Raw genomic sequence first — 17,298 nt, forward strand, 5'->3', positions numbered from 1 at the left:
TAAAGAGGGACATGAATGAGAAGAGCATCTGGGCACCGACTAACTCCTCCGCCAAGACTGGCTTTTCAGGCAAACCCATCAGTGGTTTCAAAACCCCTTAGCACATCCACTTCCCTCTGATATCAAAGGAAACTTCAAGTCTGAAAGGGACTTGGCAAGCATGTCATTAATAACTGTCATGCTTATTAACAAATTTAATCCGGCCTGCTGCAGAAATGAGTTGCAGCAACGTGACACAGTCTCCTGACACACTTCATTGATGTACATCTTAATCTGGCCCTCACTTTCAATGTTCGCATTTAAGTTATCCGTGGCACACAAAGTCTCTCTAACAGTGGGATCTGGGGAGGGCCTCGTGTTTCTAACCATTGAGAGACTGGCCAAATGGCTATTGATATCCTGGCTAAATGGAAAGCCCGCATCCTTGGGCTCAGCAAACAACAGTTTTTCCTGAATGAAAAGATACTTGGAGAGGTCGAGAACACAACTACCATTTTTAAAGTTTTGAGCATATCCAGCATTTTTAAAATTTTCATTGGGGAATAGGTGATTCATTTTTATTTGGATGGTTTGCTTTTGGAGATGCTGTGAGTTCTTACTGCCCATGATTTTGTCAGACTAATCCCCAGGGCTTGGCTCATCCTCAACTTTTGACTGCAGATCATGGGCCTTACCTTTCTTCCCCACTGTCTGCAGCTCCCCCGCTCTTTTTGTCTTTTCTTGTTTGGATGTGCCTTCTTCTGATAAGTGGATGAACACTGTGTCAACTTCTAGACCAGATTTCCATATCTTCTTTCACATATTCATCAGTCAGTGTATATCCCACATCTAATGCAAGTCACAGATGGGCCTCACTCTTTAAAAGGTGATCTTGTTGTGGCATTCTAGGAAGGAGATTGTTAGACATTCTTTTTCTGGACACAATCAATCTAATTGCCATCCAACATGGACCTAGCAGCAATGCAAACACATAAAGCTTTTAGATGAGTCTCCCCAAAGAGACATGTCAACGCACAGGTTACAAGGGTATCGGTATCTCTATTTCCAGATTTAAGGTCTTAATTTTCAAATATTCCTCCTCTGGGGTTTTACCTCCCTCAAGCTCAGAGGTGCAGCATTTATCTTTTTCCAGCACCAATATAACAGGAGAAAAGAACAAAGGCTGTGAGAGGGAGAAGTTGAATTGCCTCTGGACTCTGTAGTCTGCCTCAGACACCTCGTTTCTACCCCTTATCTCCAGCATATCACACTGTGTGGAGCAATTTCTTTCCTCCCTTACTTAGATTATTGTCTACAGGTAGACAGAGAAAAGAGAATAGAGATTGGCAAATGCACTCACACGTAAGTTTCAGGTGCATCCACTCCAGAGTGAGGAATGTAACTTTCCAAAGTCTCCCATTTAGGTCTCAGCCACACCCATCTTCCCCACCCTGGCTTCCTGCCACTTTATCCCTTGCCCTTCTCCCATGAATGCCCACTTTTCTGCTCTTCCTCACCTCACTCCCCTTTCTGCCCTATAGATTTTGACACTGCTTTCCCAGAGCCATAAAGGATTGGGATTAAGGGTTTTCTGAAAACAAGACAGGAGTAGAAGGGCAAGTTCCAGTTTAGCACTTGTGTGTACCACCCTCTTGTGACTGGTTCTGGCTCCACATTTCCTTGAAGGAATACATTCTTGCTTCAGTCTCTACCAAATAACTTGTAATTTTCTTCTTCCTTTTTCTTGGGTTGCACTGCCCCCTACAGACAGACAAACAAACCAATATCTATCAGTAGAGTCGGTGAACACAGCACTGGGTGATAGGCCATAGTTCCTACCTTTTACTGATTCTGGACTCTATCTGTCAAACACTTCTCATCTCTCACTCTCGGCTCCCCAACACCAACTCTCCCCCGATCCTATGCACCATTTAGAGAACTAAAATAAGCTGGTGGGTGGGGCGAGAGTATAGGGGAAGATGACTCTGTCCCAATCCTGACCCTAAGACTTCCTAGGCAATCCTCATTCTCACACCAACCTGCACATAACCAGAGCAGTTTCTTCTTTCTTCACTCATCTACAAAGATGCCTCTCTGAGGTCAACAGCAGAGAGCTGATGGCTGGATCAAAAAGACTTGACTTTACCACAGATCTTGGTCACCTGATACATGTGTCACTAATGAGCCATGGTTGTCACCAGTAGTGATGCAAGAGTGTGCCTCCCTCTCTCTCTTCCCCCCAGCACACCAGACCTGTCACTCATTTTTTTCTTCACCAATCCTGGAATCCAAAAGAAAGTGCATTACCATTTTGTGGGAATTTGTTTTTCTCTGATTTCCAGAGACAAAACTTATTCTGATACTTTCTTATCTTCTCCTGGAGTAACTGTCTCTTTGTATTTATACTTCTTTATCTTCATCCTAGAATACTGGGCAATAGCCCATCTCTTTACTTCCCCTCCCCTCAGCAACTAATATCTATCATCTTGCTTAGACCCATGAAAAAGCAGATTTCATAAAACAATAATGGAGAACTAAATATTTTTAATTATATTTTTCTTGCCTCTGCTCACTCTTCTTGGAAATAATGACCTTTTAAAAGATACTTTTATGCCTTTGTATGTACAAGGAGTTTTCTGGAGTGATACTTGCTAGAATGACACCACTTGTTATTTCAGAGAATAGTATTGAAGGCAATACCCACTCTAGCTGAAATGTCAAGTGTTAAGGTCAGTGGGACATGGAAATTAACAGAGCTGTCTCTTGGACAAGACCACCTAGTTTTCCCAACAGAGCCCCATAAGACAGCATTTGCCTTGCTGAGTTCACTATACTCCAGGCTCTACCCCCTAATTTTGTTTTCAGAGTAAAAATATGCACAATTTAAGACATTACACCCAAGAGAAATGCATGCATATGTTTACCAAAAGACATGTATAAGAATGCTCATAGCAGCACTATTCATAATAGTCCCAAGTTGGAAACAATCTAAATATCCATCATCAACAGAATGGATGCATAAAATACAGTACATACATAAATGGCAAGGAATACTCTACATGCAACAGTATGGATTATTCTCACAGACAATGTTAGCAAAAAATAGACACAAAATAATATATACTGTATGATTCTGCTTACCTAAAGTTTTTTTAAAATTCAAAACGATCTATATTTTTACAAGTCAGAATAGTGGTTACCCTTGGGATGCATTAGTGAGTAGATGGGGGCTTGGAGGGAGCTTCCAGTGTGTGGTTCATGTTTATTTCTTGCTCCCTTTGTGAAAATGTACTGAGCTGATCACTTGTGCACTTTCCTGCATATACAGTATACTTCAACAAAAGTTTACTTAAAGATCTCAATAGTGAGTTAGACAAATGAGAGGTGGAGTGGCCAAGATGGCCAGTTAGAAGCAGCTAGGGTGGATGGCTCTCATGGAGAGGAATGGAAAGGGTGAATAAATACAGCACCTTCAACTGAAATATCCAGGTACTTGCATTGGGACTAATCAAGGAAACAACTTGACCCACAAAGGTCAAGAAAAGCAAAGTGGGATCATGGCCCACCCAGGAGCGACACGAAGCCAAGGGAAGCTCCCCCTCCTAGGAAAGCAGTGAGTAAATGTACAGCCCCGGAAACCCATGCCTCTCCCACTGATCTTTGCAACCCTTGGGTCAGAAGATCCCCTCATGAACCCACTCCACCAAGGCCTTCAGTCTGACACACAGAGCTATACAGAGTCTTGACAGAGCAGCCATTCAGACACATGTGGAGACCAGGGAGCTTTAAATACTCTGGCTCTGGGCTTCCAAGCAAAAGTAACTGCAACTCCAGCAAAGTAGGAGATTAGAACTCCTACTACCCCTAGGAAAGAGGCTGAAACCAGGGGGCTGAGCAGGGACGGTCTGCAGGCTCCGTGTCCATGGCACGTCACAGGATAAAACCCACTGGCTTGGAATTCCAGCCAGTCACCAGTAGCGGTGTGGCGCCTACCTGGGATGGGGCACCCACGGGGAAGGGCGTGCCTCCATCTTTGTTGTTTGGGTGACTTAGCCATTCCAGCCTGTGGGCTTTGGAGAGTCCAAACTGACCTGGGGCAGAAGGGATCCCCCAGCACAGCACAGCTGCTCTACCAAAACATGGCCAGACTGTTTCTTTCCCCCAATCCGTTCCTCCTCACTGGTGGGGGACCTCCCAACTGGGCCTTCAGCAACCCCTGCTGGTGTTCTCTGGTCAAAAAAAGATTTGAAAACTCCCTGGGACAAAACTCCTAAGGGAGGAGTAGGCCACCATCTTTGTTATTGGACATCTCAGCAGTTCTAGTCTTCAAGCTTTGGTGTGTCTGAGGCTACCAGGGGCAGAAGTGGTACACCAGCACAGCACAGCAGCCTCCGAAAACATGGCCAGACTGCTTTCTTAAGTCAGTCCCCAAACTTGTTCTTTATCCCCAGGTAGAGCCACCCAACCAGGGTCTTCAGCTACCCCCACCAGTGTTCTCTGTCTGACAGAGGTTTCAGGCCTCCCTGGGACAGAGCTCCCAGGACAAAAGGAAGGCCACCATCTTTGCTGTTCAGGTGACTCAGCCATTCCAGCATTCAGCCTTCAGAGATGACCAGGGGCTGAAGTGTGCCCCCAGCCCAGCACAGCTGCTCAACAAAAACATGGCCAGACTACATTTTTAAGCAGGTCCCCAATCCTGTTCCTCCTGAATGGAAGGGACCTCCCATCTGGGGTCACCAGTCACCTCCCACAGGTGCATTTGGGCCAGCAACAGGTCTGTACCTCCCTAGGATGGAGCTCTCTGATAAAGGAGCAGGCTTCCACTTTTGCTGTTTCACAACCTTCACTGGTGACAGCTTCAGGTACTGGAAAATCTGAGGTGAATAGGGACTGGAGTAGGCCCCCAGCATACTGCAGCAGCCCTACAGGAAAGTGGCCAGACTGTTAAAAGAAAAAAAATCCGGCTGGGCACAGTGGCTCAAGCCTGTAATCCCAGCACTTTGGGAGGCCGAGACGGGCGGATCACGAGGTCAGGAGATCGAGACCATCCTGGCTAATACGGTGAAACCCCGTCTCTACTAAAAAATACAAAAAACTAGCCGGGCGGGGAGGTGGGTGCTTGTAGTCCCAGCTACTCAGGAGGCTGAGGTGGGAGAGTGGCATAAACCCGGGAGGCGGAGCTTGCAGCGAGCTGAGATCTGGCCACTGCACTCCAGCCTGGGCAACGGAGCGGGACTCCGTCTCAAAAAAAAAAAAGAAAAAAAATCCAAAAGTCAGAAATCTAAAAGACTGAAGGCAGATAAGCCCACAAAGACAAGAAGTAATCAATGCAAGAAGGCTGAAAACTCAAAAAGGTAGCATGCCTTCTTTCCTCCAAATGACCACATCACCTATCCAGTAAGGGTGAGGAAACAGGTTGAGGCTGAGATGGCTGAAATGACAGAAGTAGAATTCAGAATATGGATAGGAATGAAGTTCACTGAGCTAAAAGTGTATGTCATAACCCAATGCAAGGAAGCTAAAAATCATGGTAGAACATTGCAGGAGATGACTGGGTGCAGTGGCTCATGCCTGTGATCTCAGCACTTTGGGAGGCCGAGACAGGTGGATGACTTGAGATCAGGAGTTAAGACTAGCCTGGCCAACATAACAAAACCCTGTCTCTACTAAAAATACAAAAATTAGCTGGGCATGGTGGTATGCACCTGTAGTCCCAGCTACTCAGGAGGCTGAGGCAGGAGAATCGCTTGAATCCAGGAGGTGGAGGTTGCAGTGAGCTGAGACCATGCCACTGCACTCCAGCCTTGGCAACAGACCAAGACATTGCCTCAAAAAATAAAAAATGGGCCAGGCACTGTGGCTCATGCCTGTAATCCCAGCACTTTGGCAGACAGAGGCAGGTGGATCACCTGAGGTCAGGAGTTTGTAACTAGCCTGACCAACATGGTGAAACCCTGTCTCTACTAAATACCAAAAATTAGCTGGGCATGGTGGCACATGCCTGTAATCCCAGCTACTTGGGAGGCTGAGGCAGGAGAATCTCTTGAACCTGGGAGGCAGAGGTTGCAATGAGCCGAGATTTCACCATTGCCCTCCAGGCTGGGCAACAAGAGCGAAACTCCATCAAAAAAAAAACAGAACTTGACAGAATAAAAAAACATATATAGGCAATATAGAAAAGAACATAATCAACTTGGTAGTGCTGAAAAACACACTACAAGAATTTCATAAACCAATCACAAGTATTAACAGCAGAATAGATCAATCAGAGGAAAGAATCTCAGAGCTTGAAGACTGCCTTGCAGAAATAAGACAGGCAGACTAGAATAGAGGGAAAAAAAAGAATGAAAAAAATTAACAAAACCTCTGAGAAATGTGGGATTATGTAAAGAGACCAAATCTACAACTGATTTGTGTGCCTGAAAGAGATAGGGAGAATAGAACCAACTTGGAAAAGACATTTCAGGATATCATCCATGAGAACATCCTCAACCTAGCTAGAAAGGCCAAAATTCAAATTCAGGAAATGCACAGAACTCCAGTAAGATACTCCATGAGAAGATCATCTGCAAGACACATAATCATCTGATTCTCCAAGGTTGAAATGAAAGAAAAAATGTTAAAGGCAACAGGTGAGTAAGGCCAGGTCACCTACAAAGAGAAGCACATCGTATTAACAGCAGACCTCTCAGCCAAAACTCTACAAGCCAGAAGAGATTGGGGGCCAATAATTAGCATTCTTAAAGAAAAGAAATTCCAACCCAAAATTTAACATCTATCCAAACTAAGCTTCATAAGCAAAGGAGAAATAAGATCCTTTTCAGACAAGCAAATGCTGAGGAAATTTGTTACAACCAGACCTGCCTTACAAGAGCTCCTGAAGGAAGCACTAAATATGGAAAGGAAAGACTGTTACCAGTGACTACAAAAACACAATGAAGCACACAGACTAGTGACACTATAAAGCAACCACATAAATAACTCTGCAAAATAACCATATAGTAGCACAATCACAGGATCAAATCTGTACATATCACTACTAACCTTGAATGGAAATGGGCTGAATGCCCCACTTGAAAGGCACAGAATGGCGAGCTGGATAAAAAAGCAAGACCCAACGGTATGCTGTGTTCAAGAGTCCCATCTCACATGTGATGACACTCATAAGCTCAAAATAAAGGAATGGAGGAAAATATACTAAGCAAATGGAAAACAGAAAAAGGCAGGGGTTTCAATTCTAGTTTCTGACAAAACAGATTTTAAACCAACAAAGTTTAAAAAAAAAGACAAAGAAGGGCAATACATAATGGTACAGGGTTGAAGTCAACAAGAAGATCTAACTAACATAAATATATATGCATCCAACAATGGAGCACTCAGATTCATAAAGCAAGTTCTTAGAGAACTTCAAAGAGACTTAGACTCCCGCACAATAATAATGGGAGATTCTAACACCCCACTGACAATATTAGATCATGGGGACAGAAAATTAACAAAGATGTTCAGGACCTGAACTCAGCACCAGATCAAATGGACCTGATAAATATCTACAGAATACTCTACCCAGAAACAATAAAATATACATTTTTCTCATCACCACATGGCACTTACTCTAAGATTGATCACATAGTTTTAAGTAAAATACTCCTCAACAAATGCAAAAGAACTGAAATTGTAACAAACAGCCTCTCAGACCACAGCACAATCAAATTAGAAATCAAGACTAAGAAATTCATTCAAAACTATATGATCACATGGAAATTGAATAACCTGCTCCTGAGTGACTTTTGGGTAAATCATGACATAACAACTAAAAGAACTAGAGAACCAAGAGCAAACAAATCCCAAACCCAGTAAAAGACAAGAAATAACCAAAATCAGAGCTGAACTGAAGGACATAGGGACACACACACACACACACACACAACATTCAAAAGATCAACAAATCCAGGAGCTGGGTTTTTTGTTTGTTTGTTTGTTTGTTTTTGAGACGGAGTCCCGCTCTGTCGCCCAGGCTGGAGTGCAGTGGCAGGATCTCAGCTCACCGCAAGCTCCGCCTCCCAGGTTTACACCATTCTCCTGCCTCAGCCTCCCGAGTAACTGGGACTACAGGCGCCTGCCACATTGCCCGGCTAGTTTTTTTGTATTTTTTTAGTAGAGACGGGGTTTCACCGTGTTAGCCAGGATGCTCTTGATCTCCTGACCTCGTGATCCACCCCTCTCGGCCTCCCAAAGTGCTGGGATTACAGACTTGAGCCACCATGCCTGGCCAGAGCTGTTTTTTTAAAAAAGCATAATAAAATACATAGACTGCTAGCTAGACTAATAAAGAAGAAAAGAGAGATGATTCAAATAAACAGAAACAACAAAGAAGATATTACCATTGACTCCACAGAAATACAAATAATTGTCAGAGAATATTATGAACTCCTCTATGCACATAAACTAGAAAATATGGAAGAAATGGAAACATTTCTGGACACATACACCTTTCCAAGACTGAACCAGGAAGAAATTGAATCCCTGAACAGACCAGTAATGAGTCTACCAAACCAAAAAGTCCAGGACCAGATGGATTCACAGCTGAATTCTACAGTATGTACAAAGAAGAGCTAGTGCCATTCCTACTAAAACTATTCTAGAAAATTAAGGAGGAGAGACTTCTCCCTAATTCATTCTGGGAGGCCACCATCATCCTGATGCTGAAACCTGGCAGACACACGCGCACACACACAAAAACACACTTTTGCATCTTTTTCTTTTTGGATATTCACGCCGATATCCTTGATAAACATTGATGCAAAACTCCTCAACAAAATACTGGCAAACTGAATCCAGCAGCACATCAAAAAGCTTACCCACCACAATCAAGTAGACTTTATTCCTGGGATGTAATGTGGGTTCAATATACACAGATTAATAAATGTGATGTATCACATAAACAGAACTAAAGACAAGAAACAAATGATTATCTTAATACAAGCAGAAAAGCTTTTCTATAAAATCCAACATCTGTTCACGTTAAAAACTCTCAATAAACTAAGTATTGAAGGAACATACCTCAAAATAATTAGAGCCATCTATGACAAACCTATAGCCAACATCATACTTAATGGACAAAAGCTGGAAGCATTCCCCTTGAAAACTGGCACAAGACCAGGATGCCCTCTCTCGCCACTCCTATTCAACATAGTATTGAAAGCCCCGGCCAGAGCAACCAGGCAAGGGAAAGAAATAAAGGGCACACAAATAGGAAAAGAGGAAGTCAAACTATCCCTGTTTGTGGATGACATGATTCTATATCTAGAAAACCCTATAGCTCCAGCCCAAAATCTCCTTGATCTGATAAACAACTTCAGCAAAATTTTAGGATAGAAAATCAATGTGCAAAAATCAATAGCATTCGTATACACCAACAGCAGTCAAACCAACAGCCAAATCACGAATGAACTCCCATTCACAATTGCCATGAAAAGAATAAAGTACCCAGGAATACAGCTAACTAGGAAGGTAAAAGATCTCTACAAGGAGAATGGAGAACTACAAACCACTGCTCAAAGAAATCAGAGATGACACAAACAAGTGGAAAACATTCCATGCTCATGAATAGGAAAAATCAATACTGTTAAAATGGCCATACTGCCCAAAGCAATTTATAGATTCAATGCTATTCCTATTAAACTACCATTGACATTCTTCACAGAACTAGAGAAAACTATTTAAAAAATCATACGGAACCAAAAACCTGAATAGTCAAGGCAATCCTAAGCAAAAAGAACAAAGCTACAGGCATCACGCTACCTGACTTCAAACTATACTACAAGGCTATAGTAACCAAAACAGCATGGTGCTGGTACAAAAACAGACACATAGACCAATGGAACAGAATAGAGAACCCATAAATAAGACTACACACCTACAACCATCTGATCTTGACAAACCTGACAAGCACTGAAGAAAGGATTCCCTATCCGATAAGTGATGTTGGAATAGCTGGCTAGCCATATGCAGAAGATTGAAATTGGATCCCTTCTTTACACCATATACAAAAGTTAACACACGATGCATTAAAGACTTAAATGTAAGACTCAAAACTACTAAAAACCCTGAAATACAACCTAGGCAATACCATTTAGGACATAGGCACGGGCAAAGATTTCATGACAAAGACACCAAAAGCAATGACAACAAAAGCAAAAATTGACAAATGGGATCTAATTAAACTAAAGAGCTTCTGCACAGGAAAAGAAACTATCAACAGAGTAAACAGACAACCTACAGGATGGGAGAAAATTTTTGCAATCTATCCATCTGACAAAGTTCTAATAAACAGAGGCTACAAGGAACTTAAACAAACTTACAACAACAAAATAACCCTGTAAAAAGTGGGCAAAGGGCATGAACAGACACTTCTTAAAAGAAGACATACATGAAGACAAAAAGCATATGAAAAAAACCTCAACAACACTGATCATTAGAGAAATGCAAATTAGAACCACAATGAGATGCCATCTCACACCAGTCAGAATGGCTGTTATTAAAAAGTCAAAAAATAACAGATACTGGCAATGTTGTGGAGAAAAACAAACACTTATACACTGTTGGTGGGAGTGTAAATTAGTTCAGCCATTGTGGAAAACAGTGTGGTGATTTCTCAAAGACCTGAAGACAAAAATACCAGCAATTCTGTTACTGGATATTTACCCAAAGGAATATAAATCAATCTACTATAAAGACACATGCATGCAATAGTTTATTGCTGCACTATTCACAAGAGCAAAGACATGAAGTCAACCTAAATGCCTATCAATGGTAGACTGAATAAAGAAAACGTGGTATAACCAAATACTGCATGTTCTCACTTATAAGTGGAAGCTAAATGATGAGAACCCATGGCCACATGGGGGAACAACATACTGGGGCGATTCAGAAGGTGGAGGGACAGAGGAAGGAGAGGATCAGGAAAAATAACTAACTGGTTTTGGGATTAATACCTGGGAGATGAAGTAATCTATACAACAAACCCCCATAACACAAGTTTACCTATGTAACAAATCTGCACTTTCACACGTAAACTTAAAATAAAAGTTACAAAAAACAAGATGAATGAAAGATGAGTTAATGAAACCAATCCTCCTGATCATCTAGGGACGTTAGACAAAACATATTTTTTAAAGTTTTTCTGAAGGTATTGGAGGACTAACAAGGTAGTGAAGAATAACTGGTTCAGAATAGGAGTGAGTGGGGCAAGTTGAGCCTAATGTCAGGGCCACCTTTTCCAATGGAGCATACACAGTTGTTAAGGGGACTGTTGAGAGGCTATGCAGAAGTTTAGATAGCCTCTAGAGGCTAGGGAAGCAGAGATTGGAACTGAAATCTTGCCAAGAATTGTGCCTGGTGAACTTGGATGTCCCTGGGTTGTGACACTGAAAGAGCTGCACCTCAGAGTCAGGGTAAACTAAAGGTAGACAGACTCTCACAAGTACTTCAGTTCAACTTTGAATAATTTCAATCATGGAACATACTTCCAAAGTGCTAATGCTCCCAGGTGCCTAGCAGATACAAATACAAATCCTCTTTAGAGAGAGATAATATCAGCCTCAAATTATTTCTGAAGTTTTGCAAAATACAATATCTAGCACACAACCAAGTAAAAAAGAAGATAAGACAAAATTAACAAAACTCATCAGAAATGAAAGACTATAGAAAAAGACCCACTGGGGCCTCAGATATTAGACTTACCCAACTTAGAGTTAAAATAAATGTACTTACTTTGTCTAAGGAAATAAAACACAATATCAAGAATTTCTGCAGATAATGAAAACTATAAAAAACATAAAACGAAAATGCTAAAACTGAAAAAATAGAATAATCTAAATTAATAACTAAATGAATGGATTTAACAGCAGAGTACACATAGAAGAAGAGAAAATTATTGAACAGAAAGGTAGATTAGAAGAAACTATCTAGAATTAATCACAGAATTACAAAAGGATGAAAATTTAAAAGTGAGTAAGAGAATACAGAGAGAAGGTTTAATAAATATGTGTTTTTGAAACTCAGGAAGACTTGAGAGAATGAATCAGGCAGACGTAATACTTAAAGAAATAATGGTCGAGAATTTTCTGAACTGTCTAAAACATAAAGTCACAGATTCAAGAAACCCTTCAAACCTCAATCAAGAAGCATTTTTAAAATCACACTCACGCACATTATAGAAAAACTGCTAAAACCCAAAAACAAAGAGTGTACGTTAAAATCAGCCATAAAACAAAACATTCAGATTACCTTCCGAAGAGCAACAATTGGACTTCTCTTCTTTGAGAGATGACTTCTCAAACAGGAAAAAAATGGAATCCATACAATGGAAGGGTATATTTAAAGAGGTGAAAGAAAATTACTGCCAACTTAGATTTATATGCCCATAGGCAATATCAACAGTGAATATGAAATAAAGACATTCTAAGGTAAAAAACAAAAAGAAAAAATTATCACTAGCAAACTCATGCAAGAAGAAATCCTAAAGGTTGTTCTTCAGGCAGAATAAAAATTTACCTTCCTAGAAAATAGGAAGAAAAGAAGTACAAAGGAAAAATAAATATTTATGCAGATTTAAACAATTATTGAGGATACAAAACAATAATAAAATTAGATAAAACAGACATTAAATCAACAGCAGTCAAAAAGGACCAAAAAGGGCATTACATAATGATAAAGGGTTCAATTCAACAAGAAGACTTAACTATCCTAAACGTATGCTCATCCAACATTGACACACCCAGATTCATAAAACAAGTAATTCTAGACCAACAAAAAGACAGGCTGTCACACAATAATGGGGAGGACTTCAATACCCCACTGGCAGTGTTAGGCAGATCAAGACAGAAAACTAACAATGAAATCCTGGACTGAAATTCGACACTTGACCAAGTATATTTGATAGACATCCACAGAATTCTCCACCCAACAATCACCAGATATACATTCTTCTCATCTGCACACAAAACATACTCTACAATCGACCACCTGCTCCACCATAAAGCAAGTCTTAATAAATTCAAAAAAATAAAAATCATACATTGAAATAAAAATAGAAATCAATACTAGAAGATGTCTCGAAATCACATAATTACATGGAAAGTAAACAACTTGCTCCTAATGACTTTTGGGTAAACAAGAAAATTAAGGCAAAAATCTAAAGTTTATTTAAAATTAATAAAAACAGAGACACAACATACCAAAATATTGGGAATACGGCAAAAGCAGTGTTAAGAGAAAAGCTTATAACACTAAATATCTACATCAAAAAGCCAGAAATAATATCAAATTAACATTCTAACATCCCTCCTAGAGGAACTGGAAAAACAAGAACCAAACCAACCCCAGAGCTAGCAGAAGAAAAGAAATAACTAAAATCCGAGCAGAACTGAATGAAATTGAAATCCAAAAATCCATACAAAATATCAATGAAATCAAAAGTTTTTTGAAAGGATTAAGCAAGATTGATAGACTGCTAGCTACGTTAACAGAGAAAAAAGAGAAGAACTAAATAAGCATAATCAGAAATGACATTAAAACCAATCCCACCAAAGAAACAAAAAATCCTCAAAGACTATTATGAAAACCTCTATGCGCAGAAACTAGAAAATCTAGAGGAAATGGATACATTCCTGGAAACACAACCTATTAAATTTGAGCCAGGAAGAAATTGAAACCTTGAACATATCAATAATGAGTTCTGAAATTGAATCAGTCATTAAAAAAAAAAAAAAAAACTACAGCCAAAAAAGTCCTGGACCACATGGATTCACAGCCATATTCTATCAGATGTACAAGGAAGAACTAGTACAAATCCTGCTAAAACTATTCCTGAAAATCAAGGAGGAAGGATTCCTCCATAACTCATTATACAAAGCCAGTATCATCCTGGTACCAAAAGCTGGCAAAGACAGAATGGAAAAGGAAAACAACAGGCCAATATTCCTGATGAACATAGATGCAAAAATCCTCAGCAAAATACTAGAAAACTGAATCTAGCAACACATCAAAAAGAAAATTAATCAGGATCAAGTTTTGTTCAACATACACAAATCAATAAATGTGATTCACCACATAAAGATAATTAAAAACAAAAACCATATGATCATCTTAATAAATGTGGGAAAAGCTTTCAGTAAAATCCAACATCATTTTATGATACAAGCCGTCAACAAACTAGGCATCAAAAGAACATACCTCAAAATAATAAAGGCCATTTATAACAAACCCACAGCCAACATCATATTGAGTGGGCAAAAGTTGAAAGCACTCACCTTGAGAACTCAAACAAGACAAGGATGTCCACTCTCACCATTCCTATTTAACATAGTACTAGAAGTTCTAGAAGAACAGTCAGGCAAGGAAAAGAAATAAAAAACATCCAAATAGAAAAAAAAAAAAAAAGTGAAACTCTTCACTAATGATATGATCATATGCCTAGAACACCCTAAAGACTCTGCCAAAAAACTCCTAGAACTGAAAAAATGACTTCAGTAAAGTTTCAGGATACAAAATCAATGTTTAAAAATCAGTAACTTTTCTATACAACAACATTCGAGCTAAGAACCAAAGCAAGAATGCATTACAATTTTCAATAACCACAAAAAATAAAATACCTAGGGATACATCTAATCAAGGAGATGAAAGATCTCTACAAGGAGAACTACAAAAGACTGCCAAAAGAAATCAGAAATGACACAAGCAAATGAGGAAACATTCCACACTCATGAATTGGAACAATAAATATCGTTAAAATGGTCATACTGCCTAAAGCAATCTATAAATTCAATGGTATTCCTATGAAACTATGTCATTTTTTCACAGAATTAAGAAAAACTATTCTAAATTTCATATAGAACCAGAAAAGAGCCGAAATAGCCAAAAACAATTCTAAGCAAAAAGAATAAAGCCAAAGGTATCACATTACCTAACTTCAAACTATACTACGATGCCCCAGTAAGCAAACAGCATGGTATTGGTACACAAATAGACACATAGACTAATGGGACAGCATAGAGAACCCAGAAACAAAACTGCACACCTACAGCCATCCGATCTTTGACAAAGTCAACAAAAGTAAGCAACAGAGAAAGGACTCCCTTTTCAATAAATAATGTTGAGATAGCTGGCTAGCCATATGCAGAAGAATGAAATTTGATCACTACCTATTGCCATATAAAAAATTAACTCAAGATGAATTACAGACTTAAATGTAAGGCCTCCAGCTATAAAAATCCTAGGAGAAAATCTAAGAAATGCCCTTCTTGACATCAACCTTGGCAAAGAATTCATGACTAAGTCCTCAAAAGCAATTACAACAAAAACAAAAATTGACAAGGAGGACCTAATTAAACTAAGGAGCTTCTGTAGAGTGAGAAAAACTATCAACAGAATAAAGAGACAATCTTCAGATTGGGAGAAAATATTTGCAAACTATGCTTCTGACAAAGGTCTAATATCCAGAATCTATAAGGAATTTAAATCATTAAGAAAAAAAAATTTAAAAGTGGACCAAGGACATGAACAGACACTTCTCAAAAGAAGACATACAAGTAGCCAGTAAACATATGAAAAATGCTCATCATCACTAATCAGCAAAGAAACGCAAATTAAAACTACAATGAGATAACATCTTACACCCACCAGTCAGAATGGCTATCGTTAAAAAGTCAAAAAATAACAGATGTTGGCAGGGCTGTGGAGAAAAGAGAGTGCTTATATGATGTTGATTGGATTGTAAATTAGTTCAGCCATTCTAGAAAGCAGTTTGGAGATTTCTCAACGAACTAAAAATAGAACTACCATTCAACCCAGCAATCCCAATCCGTTGGGTATATACCCAAAAGAAAATAAATCATCTTACCAAAAAGACACATGCATTTATATGTTCATCACAGCACTATTCGCAACACCAAAGACATGGAATCAACCCAGGTGCCCATCAACAGTGAAATGGATAAAATGTGGCATGTAAACACCATAGAATACTAAACAGCCATGAAAAAGAATAAAATAATATTCTTTGCAGTAACATGGCCATTATCCTAAGCAAACTAACACAGAACCAGAAAACCAAATGCCACATGTTTTTACTTATAAGTGGTAGCTAAACTTTGGATACACATGGACATAAAGATGGGAACAATAAACTCCACAGACTAAAAGAGGGGAGAAGTAGGGAGAGGAGAAGGGTTGAAAAACTATCTATTGGGTATTATACTCACTACCTGGGTGATAGGTTCAATCATATCCCAAACCTGAGCATCACACAATATACCTTTATAACAAACCTGCACATATACCCCAAAACCTAAATTAAAACTTGAAAAACAAGTTTTATATAGAATTTTTTGCTTACTATGCAGCCTGATAACATGTTCTTTTTTCTTTTCTTTTTTTTATTTTTTGAGATGGAGTCTCGCTCTGTCGCCCAGGCTGGAGTGCAGTGGCACGATCTCGGCTCACCGCAACCTCCGCCTACAGGGTTCCAGCGATTCTCCTGCCTCAGCCTCCCGAGTAGCTGAGACTACAGGCATGCGCCACAATGCTGGGCCAATTTTTGTATTTTTCAGTAGAGACGGGATTTCACCATATTGGCCAGGCTTGTCTCAAACTCCTGACTTCGTGATCCGCCCACCTCGGCCTCCAAAGTGCTGGGATTACAGGCATGAGCCACCACGCCCAGCAACATTTTCTTTTTAGCTTCTCAATTTTGTGTTTTGCCTGTAAAGACTCCTCCCAATCCAAGGTTATTTTTTTAAATACGTTTTCTTCTTAAGCAGCAAAGCTAAAATAAATAAATAAATAAATAAATAAATAAATAAATAAATAAATAAATAATAACAAAAAGGAAAATCTACTTTCTATAGAAAATAGGCCTATAACAAAAAAAGAGATTTAATCAGTAATAATATTTTTTAAAAGACACCCTAATAACTGTCATCAGGATGGCAGAATAAGCCTTTTCTACCCAACCACCCAAATGTGAAAATACTTTCACAAGCAATAAGGAAACCAGGTGAGAGGTTATAGCACCTTGGCATAGCACTGAAATAAAAAATGCACTAAAGTGGGTAGGAAGGATAGTTTTCAATTATTCATGCCACCTGTTTCCTAACCCCCAGGTAGCACAGCATGGAGACAGATACTCTTCATTTGGGCCTCAACACTGGGCCTTCTCTAGTAAAACTCAGCACCAGGCAGGCACCCACAGCCCATCTCCAGGCCTGCCTGACAGATTTGGTCTTTAGGCTGCCCCACCACCAGGCCAAATGTAGTAGC

General features: G+C 39.7%; 1 pseudogene; it reads right to left on the minus strand.

Annotated features, from left to right (window-relative positions):
- Window positions 1–7: 7 nt before the first annotated feature.
- On the minus strand, window positions 8–606 carry LOC111536528 (annotated as a pseudogene).
- Between the last annotated feature and the right edge of the window lie 16,692 nt (window positions 607–17,298).

Source organism: Piliocolobus tephrosceles, chromosome 12 (genome assembly GCF_002776525.5).
Source record: "Piliocolobus tephrosceles isolate RC106 chromosome 12, ASM277652v3, whole genome shotgun sequence".
In the NCBI taxonomy this organism is placed as follows: Eukaryota; Metazoa; Chordata; class Mammalia; order Primates; family Cercopithecidae; genus Piliocolobus; species Piliocolobus tephrosceles.